Below are 18,132 nucleotides of genomic sequence, written 5' to 3' on the forward strand. Positions count from 1 at the left end.
ATAGTCAATTGATATATGTGGTTGACCCAAAATTTGTTACTATCTGCAAAGCATTGATGCAAGGTAAGATTTTTAAATATAATGTTTTACATGCTTTTGAGCTTCAATTCCATTGTTCTACCTCTAATTTTTCAGAATTTCATCTTGCTCAGCATATTGAATTGCATTGCATCAAATATTACTGTCATTCCTCTAAAGAATTTCTTGCCTTGTTTAATTCTATTTTTATTGCCTTAAATAGTTTATGCGTTGATTATATTTTGAATTGTTGTAGAGATTATGGAGTTGTGCTTGAGCATAAACAGGCTCCGAGGACGAAGCCTTTCGACCCAGAAGGAATGATGAAGAGCATCATGAAGATCCGAGCTTTGAAGATGAATTAGATCCAAATCTAATTCCCAAGATCTAATCTAAGATGTGATCCATGGTAGATCCAATCGATAAGGACCATCTGGCTCTAATTGGATCTCTACGTACCCAAATCCACTTCTAATATCGGGCTGCAATATCTAAGATATTTTGTATCTATCTCAGAGATTGTAATTTTATGTTTTGATTCCATTTTTTCATGTTACGGAATCACATTAACTTTGTTTTTATTTTTATTTTTTTAAGAGCCAAATTTTACAGATTCGGATAGTTCTGGTGCTCTATAGGATTCTTTTGTGGCACTAGAGGGTATATGGGGAACACAGGTAGTTTTTTTATTTTTCATAATTGCATTTTTCTAATGCACTTTTGTGGAGAATCCAGTTCATTGCATGTTTTGGATCTGGATCAAGATTCATTTCAATGGAGCCCTAGTTTGCACCATTTGGAGTGAACCATCTTGGCCTTCATTCAAATTTTAACCTTGACTAGTCCAAGTCAATATGGTTGTTGGTCACTTAATGACCCTTGGCCAAACATAGCCTAAGTCAAAATCGTGGGTTGTGCTAAGCTTGGGAAGGCCATTTTCCTCTTTAATGTGGCTCTTCCCCAAGCTCCAAGTCTATTAATGAAGGGAGGTCGCCCAAGGGGGGGGGGGGGGGGGGGCTTCTCATTTTGAAAATAAAATCTGTTGTGTGGCTGGTGGTAAAGAGGAAAACTCCTTGAGTGAAAGAAGAAAAAAATATCATTTGTGTGTGGAAGGTGATCTTAAGAAATCGACCTTGTCGTGGTTGTGTAAGCCTTGTGGTTCGTGAGTGTTGATCTTCAAAGAGGGTGTTTTCTTTGCTGTTTGTGAACTTCCATTCGGTGTCGGCTGCTTCCCAGCGACATCCCATGGTCATCTTCATCCGGATAAAAAATTTGTTGGTTCGTTTGTGTTTGTGTTTGTGTTTTTTTTTTTTTTTTTGCTTCATTGTCATTATCCTACATTTGCTTGTAACTGCTGCTTGTGAGTTGTAGTGGATTATTTGCTGAATGTTTTCAATGAATGTTTGAAATATTTATGTTATTAAGTGATTATATTGTTCACAAATTATTCGGTTCTATTGGTTTTACATAACTCGGTTTCATGTCAAAACCCGGATTCCTGAATCTCGAGTTGTCTAGAATGACTTCAAAAAAATAATCGTATCAACTTCGATACTGATCAGTTTTTGGCGTTCTTTATCTTCTCCGAAAGCTAAGACGATCATCTACAACTTTGTAGTTGAGGCCATTGCATCAATTAGTTTTCTGGAACCTTGAAAAGTGCTGACAAATTTTCAGTCTGACAGGATTTCACTGTCACGTGTTTGGTTCAGAAAACACTTGGAGGTGTTCGGTGTTTTTTAATTATCTTGAGATTCCCTACATGAAAAATTAAGTTGTTTGATTATGTGGAAATCTAGAACATAGCTCTAAAACTTTTGTGTTCAAAGTTGTGGCTGAATTCTCATCTAGGTGTCTCAAAAATAACAGTCTTTTTATTGTTGTTGAATAGTTAGAAATTTAATTCATTTGATAATATCTTATATAAATTCCAAAATTCAAAAATTTATAGAGACTCATAGAAAACTCATAAAAATCCAAATCTTAGTTCGTTGGAAAGGTCTAGATCTGACCTATATTTTTTCAATTGATGGTTTTCGCAAAATCTATTGTCTGATGGGTCAAAAACCTCTTTGAACAGACTATCTATGGAGTTCAGAAGTCTGTCATAGACTTGTCTGTCCGTCCCAGTCCCGAATCCGTGGAATGGATACTTCTGATCCGAATTCAATGATTTTAGATTCCTTGGAAAGGCGTGCGAGTTGCGCACAACTTTTCTTTGGACTGCCTCTTCCAAAACAGAGCACACAGGTCCCGAAAAACCTATTTTTTTGAGTCCTATTTAGACTCATTTTTGTGAAAGCTTCCACGCATGTTAAGATTCGTTTGGATCGTGGATCGTGGATCGGTGTTCACCGAGTCCACATTACTTAGTCTTAGCTTTTTGACACGTTTATCCTTTCTTATTTGCTAAAAATCATACTTTGGATCAAATCACTTTAATTAAGAAATCTGATTCATTTTATTGTCAAGTTTAATTGTAGTATAAGCCAATTGATTTTTCATTGCTTTAAAAATTCATTATAACATAAAAGGTGTCGCATCTAATGCATGTTTACCTACTAAACTGTATAAAATATATTTTCAAGTTTAAACGAAGCCAACACGTAGAGATATGTTCCTTTAATCTGCTTAGCATAGCTTAGAAGATAAGACAGTTCTAGACCTACTTGTTGTAATGAAATCAAAAGAAGAGCGAGCACAATCGCAAGGTCACTAATGGGTTGAGCACACAAGCCATCATGAGAAAACACAAGAGCTCAATGGAGTTCACAAGCACAAGCCACTAAGGGTTGAACATAATATAAAAATATATAATTTTACTATAAAAAATGATCGTACTGTATGACCAAAATGACGTGTTTCCTAAAATGCCCCATAATTTATCAAATTCTTTGAATGAACAATATTGCATGTTCTTAATTAATTTTTTTTTGCTTTTACCCTTTGCGTGTACAAATTTCTTATTTTCACACGTCATGACGCTAAAATAATACACCCATGGAACTCGTTAATGAAATCACATCTGAGGTTGCGAAATTTTAAATAATTTGTGAAACTTGTCATGAGTTTCGTAGTGAATGTTGCAAAAATCTTGTCTAGTGTTGCAAGAGTTTTAGAACAATTATCACATTGGTATTGCGAAATCCCTTTTTTCTTTCGAGATTCTCTACGAATAGTATAAATGCAAAGCTAGGGTTTCACAAAAACTAGGTTTTTATAGTATACTACTAGTGAGAATTCTTGTTTAGCTTTTTAAAATCAGAAAGAAATTTTGCAAGGTACATGCGAATTTCAGTTTATTTTTTAAAATTAGAAAGAAACTTGGCTTCGGTATTGCAAAATTTCTTAATCGCATCGTATCGGTATTGCAAAAATCATTTCTCTTGCAAAATCTCGAAATTCCTTTTGCAAGAGATTCACTAGAAAAATCACTGAAGGGGGCTGAAATTTGGGGTTTGAGAAAATAGGGCATCAAGATGCAAAAAAAGGGTTAAAAAATGAAGCATGCACTTTAACAAAATAAACTCGCTCATACATTGCATTCATTGTATTTTTTACAAAATGAACTTATTCATACAATGAAGTCACTCATATATTCCATTCATTCTATTCTTTCATAAAATAAAATTGCTCATACATTGCATTCATTTCATTCTTTCACAATAATGTTTGTTCTCACTACATCTTTGATTTGGAAAAAACAGAGTATCCCATTGATACCACATAATTGAATGTTGACTGTGAGATACATCGACTTTGTATTGATAGGGAGAAAAAAAATTTATCCAACTATCACAGTTCGTTAGAGCGGGATGGCCTCAAGAATGTTGTATATCCCGCCCATACCACGTGATCAAACGTTGACTGCGGATTTCATTTTCTATCCCACTCATACCATAGGATGCCCTTATTGGAAGCATCATCGATCTTCTCACCATCGATGATTTTTCACCGATCTTCTCACCGTCGATGATTTTTCATCGATGAAATGTCGTTGATCTTCTTATCGTCATCGCTTGACCGTGAGAAATGGACATAATTTTTCACTAGTTGGATACCATAAAAACCTAGTTTCTATGAAAATGTAGCTTTGCTTTTATACTATTCATAGGAAATTTTGCAATACCAGTGAGATAATTTTTCTGAAAGTCCCAATAAACAAACTTTCACAGCACTAGAAAAGATTTTTGCAACATTCATTGAGAAACTCATGACTAGTTTTGCAAATTGTTTGGGATTTCACAACCTCAGATGCGATTCTGTTGACGAGTTTTGTGGGTGTATTATTTTAGCATCATGGCATGCGAAAATCAGAAATTCACACCTGCGGGGGATAAAAGCAATAAGAAATTTCGAGAACTTGTAATATTGTCCATTGTTTGATAAATTATGGGGCATTTTAGTAAACACAGCATTTTGGTCGTATAGTAACTTCATGTTTTTATTTTACTAACACACAAATGCTTAAGAAAAGCATGTGCAACACAAGGGGGTTTACCCCATATATATACAACACAGAGACAGAGAGAGGACTAGCTATTGGGCTGGTCCCAACGGCTAGCTAACAATGACTAGAATACCCCTATAAAGGAGATAAAAATAAAGAAAATAAAAAACAAATAAATACATGAGAAAGAAAATAAAATGCATTCTTAATATATATATTATAAAGGTATATATATACATAATATGTATGTATACAAATATATTGAACCCCCCCCCCCCCTCTAAAACTAACGGTGAAATCATCCTAAGCTTACTAAGAAGAAAATAAATGCGGTGATCATTGACAGAGTAGAAATGAAATGTAAGCCTTGTCTACTAAATTATTCGGTATAAAAGCTATGTCAGTTTACATTCTATGAAAAAAGTCCAGGTAACAAATTCAGATGATAAAACGAGCTACTATCTAATATTTGCAAAAAGAGAAACTAGTAAATATATCCTGTCATAGATCTAGGCTTGCATCTTGGAACCACCATAATTGTGTACAGAAAAAAATGTTATATATAATACATCCGTGCCAAATGAAACATGCAAAATGGGTTTTTTGGTATTCTTTTCGCCGTTCCGACCCCATAAATGTTTTGGGCATGGTTGATTTACTAGGAATCCACACCTGTAACATGTTTTTCGATGAAAATAAATGATATTTGGAGCGTACAAAATGTACAATGATGTACCGTTGATTTTTCGAACCTTATAAAAACCCACCCGTGTGTAAGAATCGAACTCTTTAAGAGATGATTCCTATAAAAATCAAGTACATAGATCACATCTGTACAGTCAGAAATTAAAAATAAAAAAAAAAAGGTCTGAAAACCTCATTTAGCATATTTCATTTCACAATGATACATATATATATATATATACACTATTGATTCCCTCATATACAGTAACATTCATACCCACAAGAAGTTTTTCTTCCTTACCTGATACGATTGAGAAAAATTTGGGAGATGGAGAAAATTTTGGGCTTCTAGGTATACTTTATTGTTGTTCCAAAACCATGTGATATAAGGTTAACTTGATCTGCTCAATTCAACTAACCCATTCCAAAGTGAATTTTATTTCATCATATTCCTGTCAACCTGCAATCATTTCCTGGAAACACTGACAATGCCCTGTTGGTAATTTTTCCTTGAGGTCATGTATGGTCTCTAAGAGCTTCACCACTTTCCAATGTCCTGTTGATAATATTTATTAGAATGCATAATCCATGTGGAGAGTGTAAATGGGATAAAAGGGTACTTTGGTCTTCTAGGAAGCTTCTTTGAACCTGCGTATTTTCTTGGTTGGGGTTTAAAACCTAAGCTGATTATGGTTAGTTACAGCTGTTTTTGGTTTGGTATTCAATATCTGAACATGCGTTCTTCTTTAGATGGGGGTGTTCTTAATAAAAAGATATTTATTTTCGACATATGAAAAGTCTGAAATATTGGTTGTCGAAAAATCGTGGTTGCTGTATGTCTTGATCGACTAAACTTTGAGTTCTTGATTGTTGATCAACTATTTTGATTTGGATCATCTCCTGTATTGGTTCAGTTGAACGTGTATCTTGAAATTTTTATATATAGAAACCTTGTGTCTGAGTTGTAAATGACAAATTTTTTTATTCAGTTGGGTCTGATGGTTTTAGTATATATATATATATATATATATATATATATATATATATATATATATGTATATTCTTTTTTTGTCATGATTTGAACCTAGATCGCTGCCAGAAATGCATGTATGAGATGCAGTTGAAATCAATCAATATGTACCTGCAATTTTTACTGAATCTGTGTCAGCATGTATTTTGTTTGTTATATACATCTGCAGTTTTTTTAGCATATATATATATATATATATATATATATATATATATATATATATATATATATATATATATATATATATATATATTGCATTATGAAATTTTTGGTCATCTGATTCTTTATCTAATCATTGGTTCGGCATACCATGTTTAATTTTCTGTTTTAGTACAAGTTGCATGCACAAATTCAATTATGTTTCAAATCCGATTTAAGTGTTTTGTTTGTCTTATGGTAATTGTGGCTTCACATATATGAGATTGATTTTATGTATGGCATTTGCTTCATTAAAATTGAGTAAATTATTTTGTTAAATGGATTATAATTAGATTTGAAAAGTTGTTTGAAAATTTGAAATTTTTTTATTACAAAAATCTATTTTCTTTTGAAACTATGAAATCTAGCCACTCAAGGATATTTATTTGAATTTGAACCTAATGAGTGCTAAAATTGGTCGATCTCAAAAGTTTGAATTCTAGGCCAACATGATAAATTTGATTGTGTTTTATAAAGTTTTTATTTGTTCACTAGCCATGAATATGCTTTGGTACCATGTATTGTGAGATGTGGACATTAAATTGTATTTGTTTATGGATGATTGTTGTTACTGTAAGATTTGCAATGCTATTTAATTTATATAGTGGTTATATATAAACCACAGATGGCCCCTTGGAGGCCAAGAGCATGCGTTGTTCACGTAATAATAAATTGTAAATGCATTGCAAAACTATTTTGGTGTTGCTTTTGAATTAATTACATTGTTAAATTTGACGGGATAAGGGTTCAAATATGTTATTACATGACTATTTGTATTGTTGTTCTTGTATAAAGAATTTTTAATTGATTAAGAATAGTAAAAGAGACCAAACACTGTAATAAGTTGCTTATTTGGTGGCCCTATAAAAATGTGAGAACCGCGGATGACGGTCATGGGGGACCGTAAGAATATTAAACATTGTGTTCATTAATTTTTCAAGAACCTGATGTGTGGTTTTGTTCCCAGCCACTGTTGTAGGAAACTCCTGTCACTTTTCCTGGGGATGGTATTGTTAGACTCAGTTGCAGTTATTAGTATACCGAGAAAGTGATATCAATAAATATTGATTTCTTTATTATCCCAGTATTGTGTGATGATTCTTAATATTCTGATTAATAATGATGATTTTTAACATCGGTCGAGAAACATGTGTAGAACCCAGTAAATAAAATACAAATTGTATATTAGGATACCACTGAGAACTATTTTGAACCTAAAAAAATGACATGTTTTAAGTAAGAATTAAATTGTGTGCATTAAGTAGGGATATGCGTAAAAAAAAATACTGATAACTGAACTTAAAAAGTTATTCATGCATCCCTAAATGTCCATTTAGCATAAGATTGTTGGTTATTTTATTTGAACTGATTATACTGAAAGCTTGTTCTAAATGTAATATGTTCGTTGAGCCCTCTTAAACTTATGTTCGATTTTATTTATGCTAATTTTCTTATTGTTGAATTTTGAGAGGGCCCCGTATGATAATTGTGGTTCTTACCTTGTTTTGAAAAATCTTTTTTTAAATATTGAGGCATAGTTATGGTGGAACCAGCTTGCTTGAGAGAGAGAAGGTTATGATGTGGTGGCCCGGGTTCTGATTGTTTTACTGAGTTTTTGTTTTAAGGGAATGTGTGAACCCTAAATGGGGATTATATAATTAAATTAAATTCAAATTCAGTTCATGAACTGGCGTTAGACCCATGTCCGGTATAAAAAATAACATTAAGTAGACTTGAACCCTTATGGCACTTGGATCATGTAGATCCAACCGATTAGCTAATTCGAGTTACATCACTAAGCCCCAACCTCAGATCTTCTCCGATCTATTCCTGTTTGGAAACGGGTCATACCAAGCGAGTGCATGCTCCATATTAATGCTTTCTCACAATATTATTGCATTATTAATGCATATTTAGATTTATATATTTTATATTTGTATACACTTTTTTAGAGTCACTAGAATATGAGAACTATTGTGTGAATCGAGATTTTTATGGTTTTTTTGTTCTTTTCTTAAATCTAGCCATAAAGATGTGACTTACATGCTTGGTTTTATAAGGACCAGCTCTTGAATAATCCAATTATGATGCATAAACAAGATTGATTAAGGCTTTAAAATCAATGACTCATAATCTTTATAAATATTTAAGTATCCAAAAACCATATTTTTTATTGAAAATACACGATCCAACAGTTGATTACAAGCAAATTCACCTTGCCGAATACATCTACTTGGTTGGATTTGCAAAGAAAAAAAGTGTTGGAAATGCTCACTTTGCAGAATAGTTCTCATGTTTCTAGTGACCACTTTTTTATATTTTTAGTTTCATGAGAAAAAAAGTTATTTATTTATTTATTGTGTGATTTTCATTTGCCGAGATAATCTTGATAATGAGATTTATGACTAAATCATGGTAAACTGGGTTGTTTCCAAAGCTAAAAAGATTAGAGTATGTGTCATGTGCCATTCTTTTCTTTTTTTTTGAAAGGTAGGCTAGGGCTAAGCGGACCCCTACCAGAACAACAACCACCCCATGTGGCACAGGGATTCTATTGTGGGCCTTCAGCTTGACACATGACCCCACTTACCACATAGGATACCACCTGGGTGGTGTCATGTGCCAATTTGTATCAATAATGACAAAAAAAATTGTAAAAATTGTTGAGTAATGCAGCCCTCCAATTGGGTCCGGATATGGGTATGGTTCATGATATCAGTCATTTCCTTCTCAGACTGAACCATTTTAGATCGATGAAGATTTGGATCAGCTCGAACTGACCCATAACTCCCAATGCTCTTAAAATCCAGTTCACTAGGTGAATCAGTTTCTTAAAAAAAAAATTGAATCGAAACTGAATCAATCAACTTTTTACCATCAAATGCCATGTGTCATTAAAAAATATTTAAAAAAAGTAACCCCTTTAAAAAAGTGAATTGAATCCGTCTTTTTTGAATTGTTTTTGGGTCGATTCTATCTCAATCAGCCGATTCAGGCCAATTTTAACAACATTACTCCCAACATGGGTGTCAACGGGTCGGGCTTAGTTTGGACCCAGGTGGAACCAGACTTGGACCCAATTTTTGGGTATGGTATCAGGTTTAGACTCAGGTCTAATCGGGTCCACTATAAGAAAAACTATACTCAGACTCGATAAGAATGGCATGAACCAGACCCGAACCATACCATGTAAAATCATATTTGTTTTATCATTTTTACATTAAAGAATTGCTGGTGTTAATCGAAACTCAGGTCGGGTATAAAATTTCACAAACTATACCCGGGTCCATGTATTACTCGGACCTTGTGGTTTGGACTCGAGACTTAATATGATCTTCTTATTTATCACCATACCCAGACCCTATAGAATTTGGTTCAGGTTGGGTCCGGGTAAACCAGGGGCGTTTGACACCCCTACTCCCAAACCCCTTAATTTATTTAATAAAAAAGAGAATTTGAACCTATATTTGGTACTAAGCTCATATGGGCCCTACCAACAGAAGAGGCAAACAAAACAAAGAAAACATAAAAGAGAAACTATTCCCCATTGTAGGCCCTGATATATACTTTGAGTTGTCCATGTAGTTCTTCGTCTTATTCAAAATCATGGTCGAGCTCATCCATCATATAATCTAGTGTCTAGAGTTAGGATCATCTTTTTCCACTTTCTTGCAGGGGATCACAACTTTGATTGTTTTTTGCTTGCATATTTTTAGCAGGGTTACATAAAGCACTATAAGAGAGTGAGAAACACATTCTGTGATACACCGTTTCTAAAACAGGAAAACACTCTATTTCTGAAATGTTTGAGAAACACCAAAATATTATAGGAAACACATTTCCCATGCCATTAGAAACACTTTTCTCACTTTGGGAAATGTGTTTCCCACACTATAGGAAATTGTTTTCCATATAGTTTTCATCATGTTTTCCATGTGTTTTTTTTTTAATACATATTTTTTACTTTTTACTGTTGGAATATGGATCGAATCTAACTTGATGTGATATGATTTGACATGATTACATTATGGGGGTGGAGCATGACTCATGAGAGCCACAGTACGATTATTGTAACTGCCCATGCCCACTAGTAGTGGTATCCACCCACTCCTCCAACTACAAGCCTCTCTTAGAGGCCTATAAGAAAGGAGAGGGTGGTGTATGTTCCCCCCCCCTGATGATTCACTGAATCCCACATCTGTGTTCGGGGCTTTGAATGAGCACCACGTATACAAGCACATGGGGCTTGTATTCCCGTGTATGTTGACATAACTTTGCATCAGACTCTGGTGTTATTGCAAAGACTTAAGTACCCTTTCTTGTTATTCTTCTCATAAAGTGATGGTTTGAGAAAATGACAAAAATGCCCTTCATTCAAAAAAGAAAAAACAATCAGTTCAAAAAAAGGACAAACATGTCCTCCATCCAGAAAGTCGAGAATGATGTTGACTCTTCAAAGTCTTCTTCTTCTTTCTCCATTCAAAAAAAGGACAAACATGTCCTCCATCCAAAAAGTCGAGGATGATGTTGACTCTTCAAAGTCTTCTTCTTCTTTCTCCGTAAAACACTATAAAAACCCCTCTCTCTCTCTAGAAAAGAAATCAAGGGAGGCAAAGAGTTCTCCCTGGAGAAGGCCATGAACATCAACCCTCTCACTCTCTCTCCCTTCTCTCTCTACTTTTGTGTGCATCCAACAGGCGATCCTACATTACTCCATCAAACACCGACTGACCTGCACACTGACTGTAGCATCGTTCAACTTGAAGAGTTGTGGAGTCTGATTCAGAGTTTTTACTCTTACAGAAGGGGGGTCTGAGAGCTCCTCCCAGCGTGGGTAGCATCATTCAACTTGATTCGTTGTGGAGCCTGATTTAGAGTTTTTGCCCTTATAGGAGGGGGGTCCGGGGCCTCCCCCCCCCCCCCGGTGAGAATCCCGGGCATGCTCCCTGTTGGATTTTCCATTGATTTCTTCCAACCTTGCTTGGAACAAACATATGTCTTTCTCACCACGATACCCTGTGCATTTTTTGACCACGACACTCGAAACCCGTACCGGGGGGAGCCCCCGGACCCCCCTCCTGTAAGGGCAAAAACTCTAAATCAAGCTCCACAACGAATCAAGTTGAACGATGCTACTCACGCTGGGAGGAGCCCCCAAACCCTTCTCCTGTAAGGGCAAAAACTTTAAATCAGGCTCCATAACGAATCAAGTTGAATGATGTTATCCACGTTGGGAGGAGCCCCCAAACCCTCTTCCTATAAGGGCAAAAACTCTAAATCAAGCTCCACAACTCATCAAGTTGAATGATGCTACCCACGCTGGGAGGAGCCCTCAGACCCCCTTTCTGTAAGGGTAAAAACTCTGAATCAGACTCCACAACTCTTCAAGTTGAATGATGTTACCCACGCTAGGAGGAATCCTCAGACCCTCCTTTCTGTAAGGGTAAAAACTCTAAATCAGACTCCACAACTCTTTAAGTTGAATGATGCTACCCACGCTGGGAGGAGCCCCCAGACCCCTCTTCTGTAAGGGTAACAACTCTGAATCAGGATCTACAACTCATTTAGTTGAATGATGCTACCCACGCTGGGATGAGTTCTCAAACCCACCTCTTGTAAGGGTAAAAACTCTGAATCAGGCTCCACAACAGTCAATGTGCAAGTGAGTCGGTGCTTGATGGAGCAATGTAGGATCTTTTGCTGGATGTGCACAGAAGCAGAAATAGAAGGGAGAGAGTGAGTGAAAGGGTTGATGTTCATGGCCTCCTCCAGAGGAGATTTCTTTCTCGGATAATCGTGCAGTGTAGAGATTGGGTCTTAAATAATCATCTTCGGGGCACTTAAGTCTTTACAACCACTCATTTTCAAGAATCGTCATCTTTTTTTGCACCAATGGAGGAGAGGGTACTTAAGTCTTTGCAATCACATCAAACTCCAACGCCAATTAATGCTGACAAACATGAGGATACGAGACGCACATGCTTACATACGTGGTGCTCTTTGGGACCCCCGAACATGAGATGTAGCTAACTGCCCTGTTCGGGGGGACATATAACCTTCTTAGATGCATTCTTATTTTTTATTTTCGTTCTGATGAAATTTCTACATTGGGTTATGGGCCCATTTAACGTAGTCCATTGTGCATGTGGTGTGCTTGCGTTCTTGCAGCACTCGCTGGTATCTTGTTGCCGCGGTTTTGGTTTTAGGTGGTAGGGGTAAACCCCCTCCAGACCCACCTTACACCGAAAATCCGTCACCGGTGTTGGGATCTCATTGCCGACGACATCAAGAGACGATATATAGCGACGCCAATGGGTGAACCACTCTGCAAATAAATAAATTAGTTAGCAGAAAGAGGAGACCATGACATCACCGGTAGTGGGACGCCGACAGGTTTCTGTTTCTGCAGATAGACATCGGCATTGAACAACTGTCATCGGTGCCATGTAGCAACGACTATAAACCCTCATTTATGCTGCAGCCAGCGAAGTTGGTATCGTCGTGGGACCGCGATGGTCACGCACACAGCATAGACCGTGGTGGGATCACAGATGGTAAATTCGATCCTGTTGGGTACGCGAGCTGACAGTGGGGCATGGCGACCCACGCCCACCTCATGGTTTGCAGGTCCAACGGTTCATCCATCCACGCCGGGATGGACCGCGCCATCGACAGGTCTAGACCTGAGCTGATGATCTATGTTGGTTCGTCATCGACAGCACAGAGCGCAACCGTCTAGAGGCACCGAAGGAAAAGGGGGAAAATAGAGGGGGGGTTTATTTTGATGGTTTCCAGCCATTGCAACTGTTGGTGGACGGCGGTGGAAGTCTGCAACTGGTCGCCATTCATTGACCGTCGTTGTTGGCTACTTTGGTCGGCCACCAGTGGCAACTGTAGCCCCGACAACCCTTTCTATATATGTATCATTAAACCCCCTTACCTTTCGCCGACGCCATTGGGGAGGACTCGTCAACTACAGATAGATCGAGAATTGGATCTAAGATCGGGGCGACCCGATCCAAACTCGGATAAGTTATGGATCGGGTCTCCACCCATCTCAGTAAGGACCTAATCCGGATCTAGATCAATTAAGTATCGGGTCTGAAGCGGGTCAAACACGTACCCGGTGAACTTGATTTGACTCGAACCCTTTGTGGTTCTGGGTTTGGGTCTGATCCAGATGAACCAGATCCATTGCATGTCGTGTCCGGATCGGGTTGGACTCATACTTGATGAACTGAATCCAACTCAGGACCATTTGAGATTATGGATCTGGCTCAGACCAGACGAGTCCTAGTCCAGGGAGGTGGATCCAGATATGAGCCAGACCCATTTAAGGTTCTGGGTCAAACCGGGATGGATCAGGTCGTGGTTTGGACCTACATCGGTTCATGTTTGAACTCGATCCAGATCTAGACAGTTTAAGGATCTAGATTTGTCTCGGATCTGGATTTGGATCGGGTTTGGATTATGGGATCCAACCCGGGACCCAATCATTATGAGTTCGGATCCAGACCAGGGGATCCAACCTGGGATCTATTAGAATTGGTTCTAGATCCGGCTTAGATCGGATCAGATCAAAAAAAGGGGCTCATACACTATTGACACCTGAATCAGTTCTGTGACTGGTATGATGCATTTTAGAACCGGTTCAGAACCATTTTGGACCAGTTCCTATCAGTTTTTCACCGGTTTCAGAATGTAGAGACCTTGTTTTCATGAATCAATGAAAGAATAAAGATTTTCTCATTCGGTTTTAGGGTTTTATAAGCTTTTGTTCATATTTTGGATCGGTTATTAAGTTCTAAAACTGATTCAGGGCTATTTCAGACGGGTTCGGTGTACTTTTAGACCGGTTCCAGCATGAGGACCCTAGGTTTTACCCAAAAGAGCATATTTTTATTAATTTTTATGATTTATAAATATTTATTATTATGAAAGCATGACTTTTTTCATGCACTTGATGTTATTTAAGTTATACATAATATTTAAGCATGAATTATGACTAAAATCATGATATTTGTGATATATTTTTATCAAAATTTATTTATGCATATAAGTTGAAGCATGAACTTGTATTTTTTACGATATAATGTATGTTTTGTCATGAATATACATGTATTATTATGTATGCATAAACATATTCCATAATACGAATATGTTTATGATAAAAGATCTCGATCAACTGACTCATGCAATCACCAAATTGATTTGAGTTGTATTGATTGAGTATTCTCAAGACCGTATTAAGATTCGGTATTATGATTGTGTATACCTTTTTGAAATAATGATTCTATCCAAAAGTAGGTCATTGTGTTTTAAATTCCCACAGGGTGCAATAGTAGATATATATACCAACCCATGAAGCATGTTTGTACCCAAAGGTACGGTGCTGAATTAACTCTAGTTACATGATCTGCTAGTTTTACCAATTGAAGTCAATTCCTTGTGAATTGAGCAGACGAAACAACTATGAGTATTTTCGTTTTTATCAAAGTAGAACGATAATGGCTTAATTATGCTTGTCTCAAAAAAGATAAATAATAAAGGGTCTCACATTTACCTTTTCAATATGAATCTCATATAGGGCGATTAATCTTTCACTCATACGGAGAATAGAACAGTCGCTCTAAAGGCTGTCTATGAAAAGTGAGAGCACTTAAAAGGATGTCTATGAGAAGTGAAAGTGTTCGAATAATCTTAGCATATTCTTTTGTAATCGCGAGTGGCTAGAAATATTCGAGGTGTCATCTCTCACTGCAGGATAGTGAAGGAATTTTTAAAATCTATTAGGGCAAAAATTATTGATTTTATATGAGATTTTAATCTCAGGCCATATGAATTATAAGTTTCATTATGGATCTTGGTATAGTGAACTCTATTGGGAGATCACTAAAGATCTTATGTGATAATGAAGTTGTCATGTCCTTTTTGAATAACAAAAAGAGCTCAACCTTGTATCGACACATGTAGTTAAAATACTTTATTGTTAAAAAAAATTGAGAATCATTTAGTATGTATTGATACAATCGATACGAAAGAAATGACTACGGTTTTCCTTACTAAAAGGCTAGCACCGAGATTATATTCTCAACGTATAAAGAGGATGAGTCTATTTTATTATACATTATATTATATGTGATCACATTTGTAAAGCTAAATTCATTCTCTATGACTTTGTGTATTGTTGATTATGTATAAAAGATATCTCATTTGATTAGAGAAAATAACATAATAAAAATATTAAAAAAACCAATAAAATAGGTTAGAGAGCAACCTATTCATAAAGGTAATCTTAACAAGCTAAAACACTGAAAATGAATTATATTGTAATACATGAAAATATGATATTTTATAAAGAAGTGCTCATTTCCATGATTCATATGATTCATTCTTATGATAAATGATAACATGTGAACCCTAATGAAAAATGAATCAAGATAACAACAAAACCTTAATGTAGTATTTTTTCATGTCAATGGGTCAAGTGAGAGAATGTTGAAATATGAATAAGATCTAACCTGATGTGATCCAATTTGACATGGGTACATCATGAGGTGAAGCATGATTCATGAGAGTTATAGGTCAGTTATTGTAACTTCCCACGCAAAATTACCACTAGTAGTTGTATCTGCTCACTCCTCCCACTGCATGCCTCTCTTAAAAGCCTATAATAAGGGGTTTGGTTGCATGATGAGAACAACCAAGGGGTGTCCTCTTTTTTCTTTTTTTGAGTTTCGGGTCCTGCTCACCATCGACATGATGGTCTGGGCTCATCATGGGCATCAATAAGTTGAGGAGAACGCCGAGCACCTACACATCGTTTCATCCATGGTGTCTACTGTATGTATACATATTTCACATTCTAGTTCTGTTTTAAAGAAAGACAACATTTACTTTATTAATTTATTATATTATTTTTTCTGAAATGTTTTCTTTGTTTTTCCTAGTTGTTTTTCGGTTTGTTTCCCATGTGTTTTCCAGTTGATTTCCCAAATAGTTTTTCATTTCTCCTTTCACATGTGCTTGAAAATACTCATTTCCCATTTTTTGTTTCCCAAGACGTTTCCTGTTTTAGTTTTTCATTTTCGTAACCTTGGTTTTTAGCCAACATCCCATTTGAAATTTTGGAGTCGGATATGAAGTTTTCTGACTTACCCATATCCAGATCAACGTGTAAATGGGTCTGTTGGAAGTTGGAACCCAGCTGTGCTATACCTAAATCGGCTCTAATCATACCAAAACTGTCTTTTCTTGCAAATTTTGTGTGAAATGGGGGCTCCACGTGGTTGATAGGAGCTATCAGTGCATGTCTCCTCGTTGTTGGGACGTTGCTGGTTCAAACCCCAGTGGTATGATTGAATAGTAACTGGTAGGGCCTGCCTAACCCCAGCTTGCCTTTAAAAAAAAAAGACAGATGGTGAAAAGGTGTGGTCTCTGACTGGATCTGGCACAAAGTTGGACTTGTATCCTGATGCACTTTTGTCTGATCTAGTTATTGGGCCGCCTAGGTAGGTCCAAATCCTTTAAACGATATCCCCATATATTTTCAGCTCCGATACTATCATACACGTATAAACCAAGTTTACCATATGTACCGATTTTTTTTTCCGGACAATCCGATAAAAACCATCTCACTCAGCGAGCTCATTGGTGCAAAAACTCCAGGTCCGTATGGTGATAGTGATCCAATCTCAGGTAAGAAAAGGTTAGAACAAGCATTTCTCATGCAACAATTATAAATGGACGGGATTTGGATTGAATTCAAGTATAGATCAAACAAAATATTGATCCAAATCTGAATCCCAAAAAACCCAACCACATAAATTTGAAACTTCTATTATAATTTAAGATCCATATCCAAAAAAAAGGTCCGAAGGAATCTGATCCATTTATACCCCTTGTTTTGCCCCCATTGGAATTAGAATCCAGGGACCATGTATACTATTTTCAAAACATAAGACACTTAAGAAAGCTTACTTTTATGTTTATATTTGTTATGCATGTATTTTTTTTGTGTATACATATATAGAGGAATGAAAACCTACCCGCTAAAAAACATGTCAAACCTACCTATGACAAGTTTTATTGGATTTTTTGTTTTCTTTTCAAAATTCCAACCATACAAATGTGATATATATGCTTGTTTTTATAGGAATTAGTTATTGAAGCATTTGATTAAGATGCATGGATAGGTTTTTATAAGTTTCAAAAATCAACATCGTACAATTTTTATAAATTTTGAGGCTTCAAATACCATTTTTTCTATTCAAAATTCATGATCCAAGTGCCGATTTATAGTAAATCAATCATGCTGAACACATATGTACAACATGGTTTTAAAACTCGTTGACTCATCACTTGGCTTGTCCTTGAATGACCCGTGACTCGGCCCGATCATACTAACTTTATATTTTATATAAAATATATAAATATACATATATATATTATATTATATTATTTTATCAATATATTATATATAATATATTATATGATATTTTTATAATGTATTTAATGTAGAATTTTATTAATATATGTATAATCATATTTTTATATAAAATATACATAATATTTATATTATGTTTTACATAATATATATATATATATATATATATATATATATATATATATATATATATATATATATATATATATATATATATATATATATATATATATATATGACTCGACTGACTCGCCCCGTGACTCGACTGGGTCAACTTGGTGACTCGGTCATGTTTTGTTCAAAATG

The sequence above is a fragment of the Nuphar pumila genome, chromosome 10, assembly GCF_984573655.1.
Source record: "Nuphar pumila chromosome 10, dmNupPumi1.hap1.1, whole genome shotgun sequence".
In the NCBI taxonomy this organism is placed as follows: domain Eukaryota; kingdom Viridiplantae; phylum Streptophyta; class Magnoliopsida; order Nymphaeales; family Nymphaeaceae; genus Nuphar; species Nuphar pumila.